Raw genomic sequence first — 13,932 nt, 5'->3', positions numbered from 1 at the left:
CCTGACCAGGCCATGGTATTTTCAGTTGCCTCACATGCATGCAAAAGCTGGGCAATGAATAAGGAAGAGTGAAGAATTTGATGCCTTTGAATTATGGTGTTGGCGAAGAATATTGAATATTCCATGGACTGCCAGAATGGTCAAATTTGTCTTAGAATATATACTGCCAGAATGCTTCTTAGGAGCGAGGATGACAAGACTTCGTCTCACGTACTTTGGACATGTTATCAGGAGGGACCAGTCCCTGGAGAAATACATCACGTTTTGTAAAGCAGAGGGCCAGCGAAAAAGAGGAAGACCCTTGATGAGATGGACTGACACAGTGGCCACAACAGTGGGCTAGAATATAGCAATGATTATGAGGATAGCGCAGGAGCAGGTGGTGTTTCATTATGTTGTACATAGGGTCACTATGATTGGAAGTGACTCCACAGCACCGACCAACAGCACATATCTCGTTATTTCGTTTAAGTGAGATCATATGGTAGCTGTCCTTTTGAGACTGACTTACTTCACTCGTCATAATGTTTTCAAGGTTCATCCATGTTGTGGCATGCATCATGACTTCATTTCTCTTTATGGCTGAGTAATATTGCATCTTGTGTATCCATTCACCCTGACAGACATTTCAGTTGTTGCAACATTTTGGCTGTTGTGAAGTGCTGTAAGAACATTGGTGTGCCTCGTTCTTTACCTGCTAATTCCCGTTTTTCTCTCTCCGATGATTCCTTTTTTCCCTGATCTCTTTAGAAGAATGCTTGCAAGCCCCTTCTGTAAAGCCTTTTTCCTTTCCTTACCAAGATGGCCCAATAGCCTCTGGTACTCATTGGCTTTAACCAGACTGAAGCTTGTACTCTCCCTTTCCCTAAACTCTGAGATGCACTGGAAAAGGTCAAAGACCTGGGTTCTAGTCCCAGTTTGTCATTTGCAGATCATGCAGGTTTATCTGATCTTCACCCTCTTGCCACCACTGTCTCCTCATCTGCAAAAGGTGGAACTGTACTTGGATAGTCCCTGCTGGATTGCACATTCTAGTTTGCATTCCTGCTTTCACTTCTTCTGGGTATATACCTAGAATTGGGACTGATGGGTCATATGGTAGTTCTATGATCTTTTTTTTTTTTTTTTTTTTTGAGAAACCACTAAACAGTTTTTGTTTTTTAAGTACTTTACGCCATTGTGTTTTGTTGTTAGGTGTCGTTGAGTGGATTTCAGCTTATACTGACTCCATGTGACAGAGTAAAAAAACCAAAAACACCCAAACCGACTACCGTCGAGTCGATTCTGACTCATAGTGACCCTATAGGACAGAGTAGAACTGCCCGATAGAGTTTGGAAGGAGCACCTGGCTGCTTCGAACTGCTGACCTCTTGGTTAGCAGCCGTAGCCCTTAACCACTATATCACCAGGGTACTGCCCCAAGAAGTTTTCTTGGCTATAATCTTTTCAGAAGCAAATGGTGAAGTCTTTCTCCCGTGGAGCCACTGGGTAAGTTTGGAACCGCTAACCTTCAGGTTATAAACTGAGTGCTTAACCATTTCCACCTACATGGCTCCTTTTATGCCACTATAGAGAATAGGAAATGTAAATATGTAATACGTTCCCTAAAGGTTCAGCCTAAACCTAGCCTAAGCCTAGCCTAGCCATACAGGTCAATGTAGGGCTGGGAAATATTTACATATGCATCAGGAGGGTGTGACTTGGGTGGTACCAGGGATGAGTGGTTTCCACTTGGAAAGTCTCAGGTCAGAGATGGGTCACCATGCCATTGTCTTTGGAGTGAGTCTTTATGGCCTGGAAGATCTACTCCCAGAAGTAGCTGACTTCATTGTACACACCTGGCTTCTGGGCCAACGTGCAGGTAGTGCCCCATCTGACAATGCCACACAACTGCCATCGTGGGGTCCGAGAGATGCTGTCCTCATATACGAAGGGGTTGCTGCTGTCACCCTAGCAGGCATCAGTGCTACCTTCTAGGTAGCCAGCGCAGAATATCTTGGGCTTCATCTGATTCCCATAGAAGTCTGGGCTGTTGCAGACATTATTGCTGATTATGGGGACTCAAGCATCCTGGACTACTCCAGCCTTTTGGCCTGGGGTCATGCAGGCTAGGCTGGCCAGAGATGGGAGCACGCACAACCCCTTTCCCTCCTGGTGCCCACCGCAGGTCCTTCAGGGTCCCTCCACCCCAGGGCCCAGGAGTCATTTGAGCAGCCCCAGGTCAGAGTCTCCCTTTTGGTGGCTTCATAGCAGAGAGCAGCGACTCCCCATAGTAATGCGTGTTACCCCAGCCAGTCATGGTGCACAGCTTGCCATCCACCAGGGCCTGGCCAGCAGCGGGAGGCACACGGGTTAGATGTACTCCGTAGGGGCAGGGGGCTGGAAATGTGGACAACGGCAGTGTCATTGCTGTTCTCCTCACTGTTGGAATCACAGAAGGGAAGACAGCCTCTATGGTAGACCACTGTCTGTATTCCCAGCTGCAGGCCATAGGGCGAGGCCTGGGCCACTACACCAGCAAACACCCACCGTCTGAACAGAACCTGGTTCTGCTCAAGGAAGCAGTGGGCAGCTGTCAACACCCCGTCTCTGGACAGTAGGGACCCCCCACAGAGGTGTGCCCCATCGTAGGGAAGACTGACCTGCCATGGCCACTTTCCCAGGCTGGTGTCCCGGCATCCCACAATGTGATCTACAGGCAGTTTCCTGCAGCCACGGTCTTGGTAGATGGTAGCCAAGAAATAACCCCTGGGACAGTCACACACAGAGATGACCTCTAGCAAGCTCCAGCAATGGAAAAGCCTTCCCTCATCAACGCAGAAGCCCAGTGTGCCATCTGCCCGTCTAGCTCCGAGTGGGTCAGTGCCCTCAGGAAGCCCATTTCCTTATAGCTGAGCCTGGCCACCCTGGCATTGGAGCACGAGGAGCACAGCAGCTACCATGTCCCTCCTGTCTGATCAAACAACATGAGCGGAGAGTCCCCTGGGCTGACCTGCACCAGATACAGCTGCTCCTGATTCCTCTTGAGTAGAACAGTCACAATGACCCAAGATGCTGCCCGGATGCCTGTCAGGAGCAGCAGGGTCCCAGCAGTTAGACCTGCCACCTTGGATCCTCGGATTTCGCCTGTTCTAGGAGTACGTTCACCATCCTGAGGAAGAGGCGATATCCCCAAACTTCAAAGTGGCTCGAGGCCAAGGGAGCAGTTGCTGGCAAGGTCACCAAGGGCTGATTTTTGGTTAACTGCTTGGGTTCTGGTGAGCCTTTCCATATCAAATGTTCTGTTATCACTACACGGCAAATTTGGCACAATTCCCAGAGCCTTCAAAATATTAAATTTGCACACAGGACAGGTACAGTTTTCACTAAACCAGGGATCTATGCAGGATTTGAGGAAAACATGCTTGCAGGGGAGAATTAGGACAATATCATTCTGCTTATAGCTCTCTATGCAGATTGCACAGTGATCAAAGTCAGGGTATGTTTCCTTATCACCTTTTTTACTGTCCTGGTTGTCAATTTGCTGATGGCCTTCTGGGCTGCATTTCCTAGATGACGCTGGTTCCTGTCACTTGCATTTGTGTACCTGATCTTCTGAATGAAGTAAAGTGTGAGCCATGCTGAAGAGATAATCATCAAAACAGTAAAGGATATTGACATGAAGACTAGAGAGCTACAGGTGAAGTTCTTTGTTGGCATACGAGCTCCAGCAGCTGTTGTCATTTGCACAGAGATTTTTTTTTTAGATAACTCAAAATATCCATACCCCTCAATTCTGTAATCATGACAGCAATAATATCTCCAGTGCCTGGATGAATCATGGTGACTGGCTCCTCTTTGGCTTTATTATTATAGATGACTACAGCAACTGCATCGTGGAAAGCAGTCCACGGTATTTTCTCTTTAAATGTACAATTTCCCCTCTGCAGCAAGGCGATACACTGATAGTAGGAGGAACAAAGAACCGCGTTTGAGGATCACAGCCCAGATGATCAGGAACTCTGTGTTTGGGCAGTGAGGCCACCACCTGGCCTCCGGCCTCGGCCTTGGGTGAGTCCAGCCCGTAGCGCCCATGGTCTATGCAGAATGTAAGCGGGGTGCCACGACCTGGGTCCTGCACCGTCAAGCTCTTGATCGCGGTGTAGTACTTCTGACTAGCGTTGCTGGCCTGAGTGGGCCCCAGGCTGCAAGTCAATGGCTTGATAGCGGTGAAGGGGTGGGCGGGCGGTCCACCCGCACCCCCGCCCCCACCTCCTGCCAGCTCTTCCCACCTCCCCCCAACCCCAGCTCAGACTGAGGACAGCAAGAAATGGAGGAAAGGGAGGACAAAGGAAGGAGATGAGCATACAATGTGGGATATTTTCTGAGATGTCTTACCATAAAGTAAATTAAAATGCAGGCCTTTCCTTTTAATTCAGGCCCAGCTGTCCACAATGGTGGGAGGGTACAATGTATTTGCAGACACCACATGCCAAGCACGCCACTGCAGAGCCAACCAAACACCTACTGCATGGTGGTGTTTGTCTGCTTAACCTTGACCATCCTTGATACCAGCAATTACCCTGTTTACTGCTAAATGGCATCTGGGTATGCGATAGTGGAAGTGCTTGCCTATTGTCATTTGAACATTAAGAGGAGTCATGGAAGGAAAAGAAACAGTTGATAAACTTGAGCCTAAGAGAGGAAGAGGAGAGATGCTGCAATATTCTCCTTTTTAATTTTTTTTGATATTGGTGGTTTTTTGGACACGGTGTTGGATGAGTAGGTGGGCAAAAAAAAAAAGTGGTAAATATTGTGATAGCAGTACTGAGGGTGGTACTAAGCATACCTGGGACCTGTTAATAGTGACAGATTCCTTTGACCTGGATGGATTACAGAAGATCAAAACATAGAATGACTTTTTCTGGTCTCTCTGAAGCAGCTAGATGAGTGTTGCTAGATATTTCAGGATTGTGGAGGGTCTGGAAATAGAAGATAAACTGTAATCATTTCTGATGTCAGAATACTGGGTCAGAACTCCATAGAAGTGGAAAAAAAGTGTATCAGTATGTATATTGTTTTATATTGGGAAAATAAACTGTATGTGTGATGTGGGTTCATCTAGGTCTGTGAGCAGAAGCACAATTTGGTAGCCTTTTGGGCCTTAGGTGTGACTCCTAAATTATGCTTGTCTGTTTTTTCCCACAAGCCAATCAGGTGGGAAACCTGGAAGAAGGCATGGTATTGAAGCAGGCGGCCATGAAAGTGTTATTAAGGGTATCTCATAATGGCTGTTTTTCAGAAAAGTCTACTCTGGCTACATTTTTGTTACAACCTTTCCAGCGCTTCACCCAGACTGGTTGATTCTCCAGGTTTCTTCTCTTCTCCTAGCAGGAGGCCAAAGAGCAGATGCACTAACTCTGAGTTTCCCTGAAATACGTCCTACCTCGGGTGGCAGTAGCGAGCCATTGCCATTTTTTTAAGGTTATGCACAATATTTTTAGAGCCATGTGCAAAAACTTATTTATAAAATTATGAGGACTGCGCACACATCACAAGACTGAAGATCCTCCCCTCTCTGTTCATGCACATGTATATTACTCCCTATAAAAAGAGTGAATCTACCCTGGTTAAGCTGAGCAGGCAGCCTTAGGTCCTGAGACCCTGCCTGGCTCCCAGTTTGCAAACTGTGAATAAACCTTTCTGTTCTTCCAACCCTGCCTCTGGTTGACTTCAGTTCACCAGTCTGCTTGTCAAGAACCTATTAGTTGACCACTTCATTTTGGTACCCCAAGTGAGACACAGTGGACACTATGGCTCCGGGTAAGTTAGGTCCTGAAACCTCCTCCGAAGGACTTTCTGGGTGGCATCAACCCTGACCAGACAACCCGCAAGTCCCTCGTTGGAGCACAGAAACATTCTGACAGCGCAGTGAAATACGTACCTATTTTAAGTTTTATTTTGGAATAGCTACTAGGTGGTGGATTGTGTCCTCGGTAACGGGTGTAGGCCTTGTGGTGATCTCGCTGTGTCCTGGGGCTGAGTCCCCACCTGCATGAGAGCACAGCCCTTGATCCCCCGCATCCGGAGGACACCTGGGGAAACTGTCACTGTCCAGGGGCTGAGTCCCCACCTGCATGAGGGCACAGGTCTCCATCTGGTCTTTTGTCTCGATCCCTGCATGTTTTTTCTGTTTGTTTTGGTTGGGATCTGGTTAAGAAATATTGTCTTTGTGCCTTGGGCCCCGTTGTTTGTCTCGTGTTTTAGTTAGGAAGATTCAACTGGCTCAAACCCAGGACCCTCCCTGTGCAGGACAATTTTTATCTCTCTTCTAAGGTGTATACTGAAGAGTCTTTTTAACTTTAGATACTGAGTCTTGCAGTCTTAGTTGGAACAAAATACACTTCTTACAAATATTGGTTCTGGAAGGTGTGGTACTTGAATTGCACTGCCAGAGATTATTTATCAGGGTAACCAAGTTCCGTGCCTCCGTATAGCCAGGGCTTTTCCAATAGATCCTTCTTCTGGCCAGCTAATTAGAAGGAGTGAAGATCTATAAACAAGATAGGTGCCGGTTAGTCCACCCTTAAACTATCTCCCTTAGAGTCCATCTTGACTCACTGAGTATGACTTTGAATTGTGGTGTTCCTGAAGAATATTGAATACACCCTGGACTGCCAAAAGAACGAACAAATCTGTCTTGGAAGAAGTACAACAAGAATGCTCCTTAGGAGTAAGGTATATATAAGCTTATATGTGACAGACTGACTTGATTTGTAAACATTCACTTAAAGCTCAATAAAAATTATTATATAAAAAAAAAGAATGCTCCTTAGGAGCAAGAATGGCAAGACATGTTATCAAGAGGGATCAGTCCCTGAAGAAGGACATCATGCTTGGTAAAATAGAGGGTCAGCAGAAAAGAGGAAAACCCTCAATGAGGTAGATTGACACAGTGGCAGTAACAATGGGCTAAAGCATAACAACGATTGTGAGAATGGTGCAGGACCAGGCAGTGTTGAGTTCTGTTGTGCATAGGGTCTCTATGAGTTGGAACTGACTCAGCAGCACCTAACAACAACAACAAATACATTTAAAATACATTTTGGAAGACGATTATTTATACTCTATGTTAAATCTTTTGTAACACTAAGGAAATACTTGAGAAACATCATTCATGGTTATTACATTTCTAAGTTCAATTTTTTTTATATCTTAAGCTTTCTTAAATTTGGATGTATCTGTGTAATGGTGTGCACAAGAATGGAAAGGGGATATTAGCAAAAGGATTGGTGAAGAGATAGCTAAAAGGGGAAGAAGGCAAGATCATATCTGGAGGCAGAGCTCTTCATTGTAGGTCTTTGGGGAAAAAGGAAGAACATAGCTCATAAAGCACATGATGAAGGTGACCAATCTCTAAGTTATGACATAGAAAGAAAAGAAATGATGCTGTTAAACCCTTCTCCTTGCGTACTAGTGAGAGTGAGATTATAAACTATGTCTATTTAGTGAGTCAGATTTGTCAGTCACTATTCTTGTAGGTGTAAGCAAAACAAGCTTACTATAATACACAGTTAACATCTCCCTTCTAGTACCACAGACAGTCATTGCTGATGGAGTCTCATAGTAGCAATACTTGTCTTTAAAGAGCTCTAAGTACTTCATGGACACTTTGTCTGTTCTTTAGGTCTCTTATCCTCTCAGATAAACTCACACTACACTGGTACTGTGCTTAGCACACATGGGAGTTCAACCAGAGTTAATTAATAGACTCAGTGTGTCAGGCTGCTGTTGCTCTGCCTGATGCTAGATTCATAGCCAATAAGAAATGCTTGTTGGTATTCTGTTGGAATCCTGCTAAACATCTCTTCTTAGCCACTCTGCATTTGTTCATACCATCTGCCAAGGTCTGTGCTATACCACACAGTTGGAAAGGCTGAAGCCAGCTCCTCATCTTTCAAGAGCAGTTACCATGTGATATGCCTTCCCATTCTCATCTCCTCCCTTCCTGCTCTCACTGCCTTCTCTCGAAGGCAATGAGAATGTCTATTTCACAGGAGGCAATCTGGAGGCCCATAGACCATTTGCTGCATCTCCTGGTCATTCAATAACTGTCAAAAGAAAAATTAGGGGTTCCTCTGTCCTCCTCATGTATCCTGACTGTTGGATCACTTTGCTTTTTTATGGACAACTGAGATCAGTAAAGGGAACAAAGTGTTTCCTTTAAAGAGGCTGAGGAAGCATGCAGTTCTGAATGAACAAAGGGCTTGGGTTCAGAAGATTAAATAATTGGATTGTGGCTCCAGCACTTACTAACTGGTTGGCCTTGTGCTTTAGTTTCCTAATCCTCCAATTGGGAACAATAAATCCCAACTCCTGGCCAGGGTTGGGGGGGGCGGGGTGTTGCAAGAGCAAGGAATAGTAGAAGTGCCTTGTAGATTGCAAAGATTGATAAATTATTATTTGGAGGTTTCACTTTGTGGATGCATGTTCATAAGTGTTGAGAAAACTTAGGATTTTCCAATTTTATGGTAATGTAGGGTGGCTGAAAAGTTGAACACATTTTAGATTTGACTTTGGAGCAGGGAAGGAAAATGGAAAAAATTTCTTTCACTCTATGTCTTCTAGGTGATTGCATTTGGGAATACCATAAAACAAGCTAAGATTATAAAAAATACTAGTTTAACTAGCAGCTCTTTTTCATCTTGCTGCATTTTTTCTGGTGAAACCTAGAAAATTCATAGATTTGAATTTAAAATATTCTCTCTAAATTCATATCTTTTGTAGAGTACATGTTAAACTGTAGAATGGAAAAAATGTCCTCCAAAACATGAAATAAGGCTTGGTTTCTTAGATACCTACTATTCTACTTAGCTAGTTTATTTTGAAAAGTCCATAGGGAGTAAATCTTTAGGCATGAAAACTTCCATTACCTTCTCGTCAATGATTTTCTGCTATGAGTTTCCAAGAAAGTCTGGCAATTCTCCAGATAGTCTTGCTTAAGTATACTGGAGCATTGTCTCTTCAGTCTTCTCTTCTGTAGTTGAATGAGGTAATAGTCGACGGGGCAGGGGAGAACTTTCTTTCATTCATCCATACATAAGAAGAAGGTAGTGAGAGAAAGAGAGACAGAGGGAAAAAAAGAGAAACATAGCCTCGGATATGAAAATAAAAGAGAGAAGGAGCACACCACTTAATTGCTTCTCCATGTTACAAAGATGAAACCACCTGTAAATCTCTTCCCAAGCAAATGGAAGCTACTTTCTACACTTGCTTAAGAGTAGATTTGGACTTATCTGTCAGGCTAGACTGTAGGCTCCATGGAGGTAGAAACTGCCCATTTTGACCATTGTGTTAATAGCACCTGGTTGGGGCTCTGACTTATGATAGGTGAATGATAATATTTGTAAAATGTATGAATAAATAAGTGATCACATTTCCCCCTCTTAATATTACTTTCAATTTAAGAAGCTAATGGGTTTTTGGATTTAGATACAACCATACTTCTCTGATTGTTAGGGTAGACCACAACCTATAAATTTTAAGATTGTTGAAACTTCTAGAATGCTTTAGCAAGAATGTTCCTTAGAAAGGCAGTCTAAACAATAGCAATTGTATTGAAATCAATTCTTTAGGAAAAAAAAAAATTTTTTAACTAATTTAAAAATAGATGCCACATAATTTCATCCTAGAGTGTGGAAGACTGAAAAGACATAGGCCTAACTATACAAAGAGTATTCACCAAGAATACTCTTTGTAAATACCCTTGGCTGGTAGGGTTGGTTGGGTAAATCCATTTGAAGCAGAACCTTGAGGAGCATGTTGCAATAATTGGATTTATTCTGAAGCATCTGCTGATTCTTAAGCAGCCAAGCAGAACGATAAAATCACAGTCTAAGTTTCAGGAAGTCGCCATTGGGTGAGTATGAGGGTTCCAGGTGATTATGACTAGAGATGTGCAGAGTGTGAACATTGAATAGAGACATCAACCATGGAATGAGATGCCATAGATTTAGACTAAGCTGCTGGCAAAAGGATCCTGAAGAAAAGCAGAAATCTAACATTCATGAAAAATGAAGAAAGCAACAAGTTTGGGCGACTACTTAGATATGGGGGATGAAGGACAGGGAGACATTACAATGCCTCTGAAATACTGAATTTGTGCAATATGAAGAACAGTGGTGCTGCTGATAGATTCAGGAAACCTTCTAAGACGGAACCTCACTTTTGATATGCAGAAGGATGGAGGGATGAAAGAATAGCCCACTCCGCCACTCAAGGTATATGGCACGTGTGTATTTGTGCATCTGTGTCAATGTATGTGTCTAATTTATGACATGAGCTCTCTGGCAGTGAAGACTATCATCAATATAAAATGCTAGTAGGAATAAATTAAGCCACAGATTAATAATTTTCAATACAACAAATATTTATTGTTGAAGTCTCGAATGAATTCTTGTGCTAAGAATAGTAGGAAATATGAAGATAAATGGTCCTTGCCAGCTAAAAGATTACAATCTAGTGAGGGGGTCATATACTTAAATAATTTTTAGTCTAAAGAAGACTGAGAAGTTACAATAAAGACAGTAAACATAATCACAAATGTAAAAGTTGTAGGGTGAAGGGGTTAATTCCAACTATTAATGTTTGGAAAAAATTCTACTTGGAGCAAGTAGGGCTTGATCTGGTTCTTGGAAAATGGGTGGATATCAATAGACAACAATGAGGAGGTTACTCCAAAGGGAAGGCACAGCATGAGCAAAGATTCAGAGGTGAGAGAATACAGCAGGGAACATTGAGGAAGAAGAGCAGAACATTATGACTAAAGTGTAAACTAAGTAGGCGTTGCACAGGAAGGACAAGACTGAGAATTAGGCACCTGTCCAAAGGGTCAGCAGTTCGAATCTGCCAGGCGCTCCTTCGAAACTCTATGGGGCAGTTCTACTCTGTCCTGGAGGGTCGCTATAAGTCGGAATCGACTCGACGGCACTGGGTTTGGTTTTTTTAGTCCTGAGGTCATGCATTCTCGATGGGGGTGATAAATGTCTCTCACTTTTTCAGATATAAAATACAGATATGAGTATAATCAATAATCAGATATATAGTTTTTCTGTGATATTGTTATTGCTTAGGTGGCGATTGGGAAAAAAAATGTCGAAAAAGTATCTCTAATGGCACAATAAGGAAAAAGTTTGGGAAACACTACTATAGATGGATTTTGACAAAATGGTGAATTTTATGGAGCCCCCTGAAGAAAGTAATTTGCCTTTCCTCAGTTCTTGTTCAGGTCTGTTTCGTGGAGATAAGGTTCTGGGTTGAGGTGAATGTAGGTAATTTGGATAAAAATACAAACTCAAATTGGTTAACATAATTATGGAAACTGTGTGTGAGTCAAATTATGCAAAAGTTAGTTCTTCCCTGACTCATGGAGCGAATGACTTCCAAAGTAATGTTGGCCTTCCCTTTGATTTGGGCAGCTTGGTATTATAAGGCACATGGATTACAGAATGCTCTGAGAAACGGTTACAGTCATTAAATAATGAACTCTCACAATCTCACCAATTCCACTGAGTGACATCATCATTATCTAAACCCAGAGACAAGACATGAACCTGCTGCTTTTATATTGCAGAGCAGGTGGAGATAGAGCTAGGAATCAAGGTTATGGTTTTTATTCTAAGAGATGCCCTAAAATTTGATTTTTATCAATTGATTAGCAAATATTTATAAAAACATAAAAGGTATTGTAATCATTAAGGATGTGTGTCATCTTGGCTGGGTCATGATTCTCAGTGGTTTGGCAGTTATGATGTAGGTTGGCAGTCATATAATGATGTAATCACTTCCATGATGAGATCTGATATAATCTGATCACCTCCATAATGGGATCTGCTGTGAGTAGCCAATCAGTTGAAAGGGAGTTTCCTTGAGGGTGTGGCCTACATCCAACATTTGTAGACTTTCTGGCAAGGCTTGTGGGCTTCTGCTCGCTCTGGATCCTGCAGCTGGCTTCTGTTCATCTGACTCCAGTTCTTGGGACTTGAGCTAGCAGCTTACCTGCTCATCTTGGGATTCATCACCCTCCACAGTCTGTTAGCTAGCGGCCTGCCAGTCTACCTGCAGATCTTGGGATTTGTCAGTCTTCAGAGCCTGTGAGTCAGAGGCTTGTTGTCTGACCTGCTGATCTTGGGTTTGACAGCCCCTGCAGTTATGTGAGTTAGGAGAAGCCTCCAGACTGACCCACGGACTTGGGACTTTCCAACCTCTACAACAGCATGAGCCATTTCCTTGATATAAATCTCTCTCTCTCTAAGTATGTATACATAGATGCTTCACTGGTTTTGCCTCTCTAGAGAACCTAGCCTAAGACAGGACAGGTATAATTATTACAAGTGCCAGTTCCCATGGGGAAAAGATATAGACGATACATTCACTGGTCTAATAGAGAACTGGAAAACAAGATAGAAACTCATAAAGATTTGCTTTAGAATGGATTCATGTAGTGATCTGCTAACCTAACGTGGTCAAAAAAGACTCGGCCATTTCAAAATATGTCCCATTTGGGACAGTAATACTGTGTTCAGTCTCAGATTTAAACAAAACAGAACTAATCAGGAGTCACACAGAAGTAATCAGGAAACATGTAAAGACAATTTATATTGATCTTGGAAAAGTAGAATTGCACCCTAGCTCAGTAGCGTCAAAAAAAAAAAAAAAAAAAGAATAATTCTAGCAAGTAGGAATGTGTCGTAGATTGTATTATGTTCATCAATATCCACTTCCCTACCCCGCTGAGAATAGGCTTGGCCAAGTGACTTGCTTTGACCAATGAAGGTGAATGGAAGTGTTGCACGTCAATACCCAGGCAGAAGCTTTAAGAACTGGTTCACGTTTTATCACATTCTCTGTTTCTCTACTCTGATGCTCACAACGTTCCAGATGGAGGCTGCCCTGTCAGCTTGATCCCAGAGTAAGAAGAGGGGCAGAGCTGCAGGCGACTTGCCATGACATGAAGCATAAGTGAGAAACAAACCTTTGTTCTTGTAAATTAATGCAATTTTGTTACTACAGCATAACCTTGCCTAATCTGACTGCTGCTGAAAGCTACATTAGAAACACATCAATGATTAAATGCAATGCTGATGAGTGTGATTAATGAGAACTCTGGAAAATCCCTCCTTCTAGAGAAAACCAGCTGAAGGGAACGCAATAGGAGAGACAGTGATCGTAATCTAATTGTTTTCCACAGATAAAAAAAAAAGTGCACACTCACTTCTGGAGTTGTATTTTATGTATGTATTTGTGCATTTATCTTTTTCAGTTATTGGAGAGTGGGATAAATCTAATGATTTCAAAGAGGGGGAGTAACTGATGAGAAATGGTTTCAGACTTGCAATGTGATTCATGTAAATTCACCTCTACTCAAAAAAAGTGGGTTGTTTCAAGGAAGAAAAAGCGTAACACGACTTGCCTGTGACCTCAGGGTAGTTTTGTTTTTGTGATTCTTCCATAGTTTCATCCAGTCCTATAAATTATTATTACCATTCCTGCACATGCATTATATTACATCTTTGTCTTTTACCTTTGTCCTTTGAACATGACTGCTATCAGTATACTAGCACCTCTGTAACATTACTGATGGTGTAAGGGGAAGAATCCACTTAAGTCAAATGATGATGCTTAATCACTAATGGAAACCCTGGTGGCGTAGTGGTTAAGAGCTGCAGTTGCTAACCAAAAGGTTGGCAGTTTGTGCCCACCAGGTGCTCCTTGGAAACTGTATGGGGCAGTTCTACTCAGTCCTATGAGTCGGAATCAACTCGGTGGCAACGGGTTTGGTTTTTTGGTTTTAATAGCTAATGTTTGCAAAGTGCTCACTGTGCACCACAGACTCTTCTAAGAGTTTCCCATGAATTATCTCGTTTAAATCCTCATAATAACTCTGTGAGGCAG

At 42.9% G+C, this 13,932-nt stretch overlaps 1 pseudogene; it reads right to left on the bottom strand.

Moving 5' to 3' along the window:
• Nucleotides 1–1,746: 1,746 nt before the first annotated feature.
• Nucleotides 1,747–6,136, bottom strand: LOC126071380 (uncharacterized; annotated as a pseudogene).
• Nucleotides 6,137–13,932: the final 7,796 nt, after the last annotated feature.

Source organism: Elephas maximus, chromosome 3 (genome assembly GCF_024166365.1).
Source record: "Elephas maximus indicus isolate mEleMax1 chromosome 3, mEleMax1 primary haplotype, whole genome shotgun sequence".
NCBI classification, from domain to species: Eukaryota; Metazoa; Chordata; class Mammalia; order Proboscidea; family Elephantidae; genus Elephas; species Elephas maximus.
This window is presented reverse-complemented; position numbering and strand designations above follow the sequence as displayed.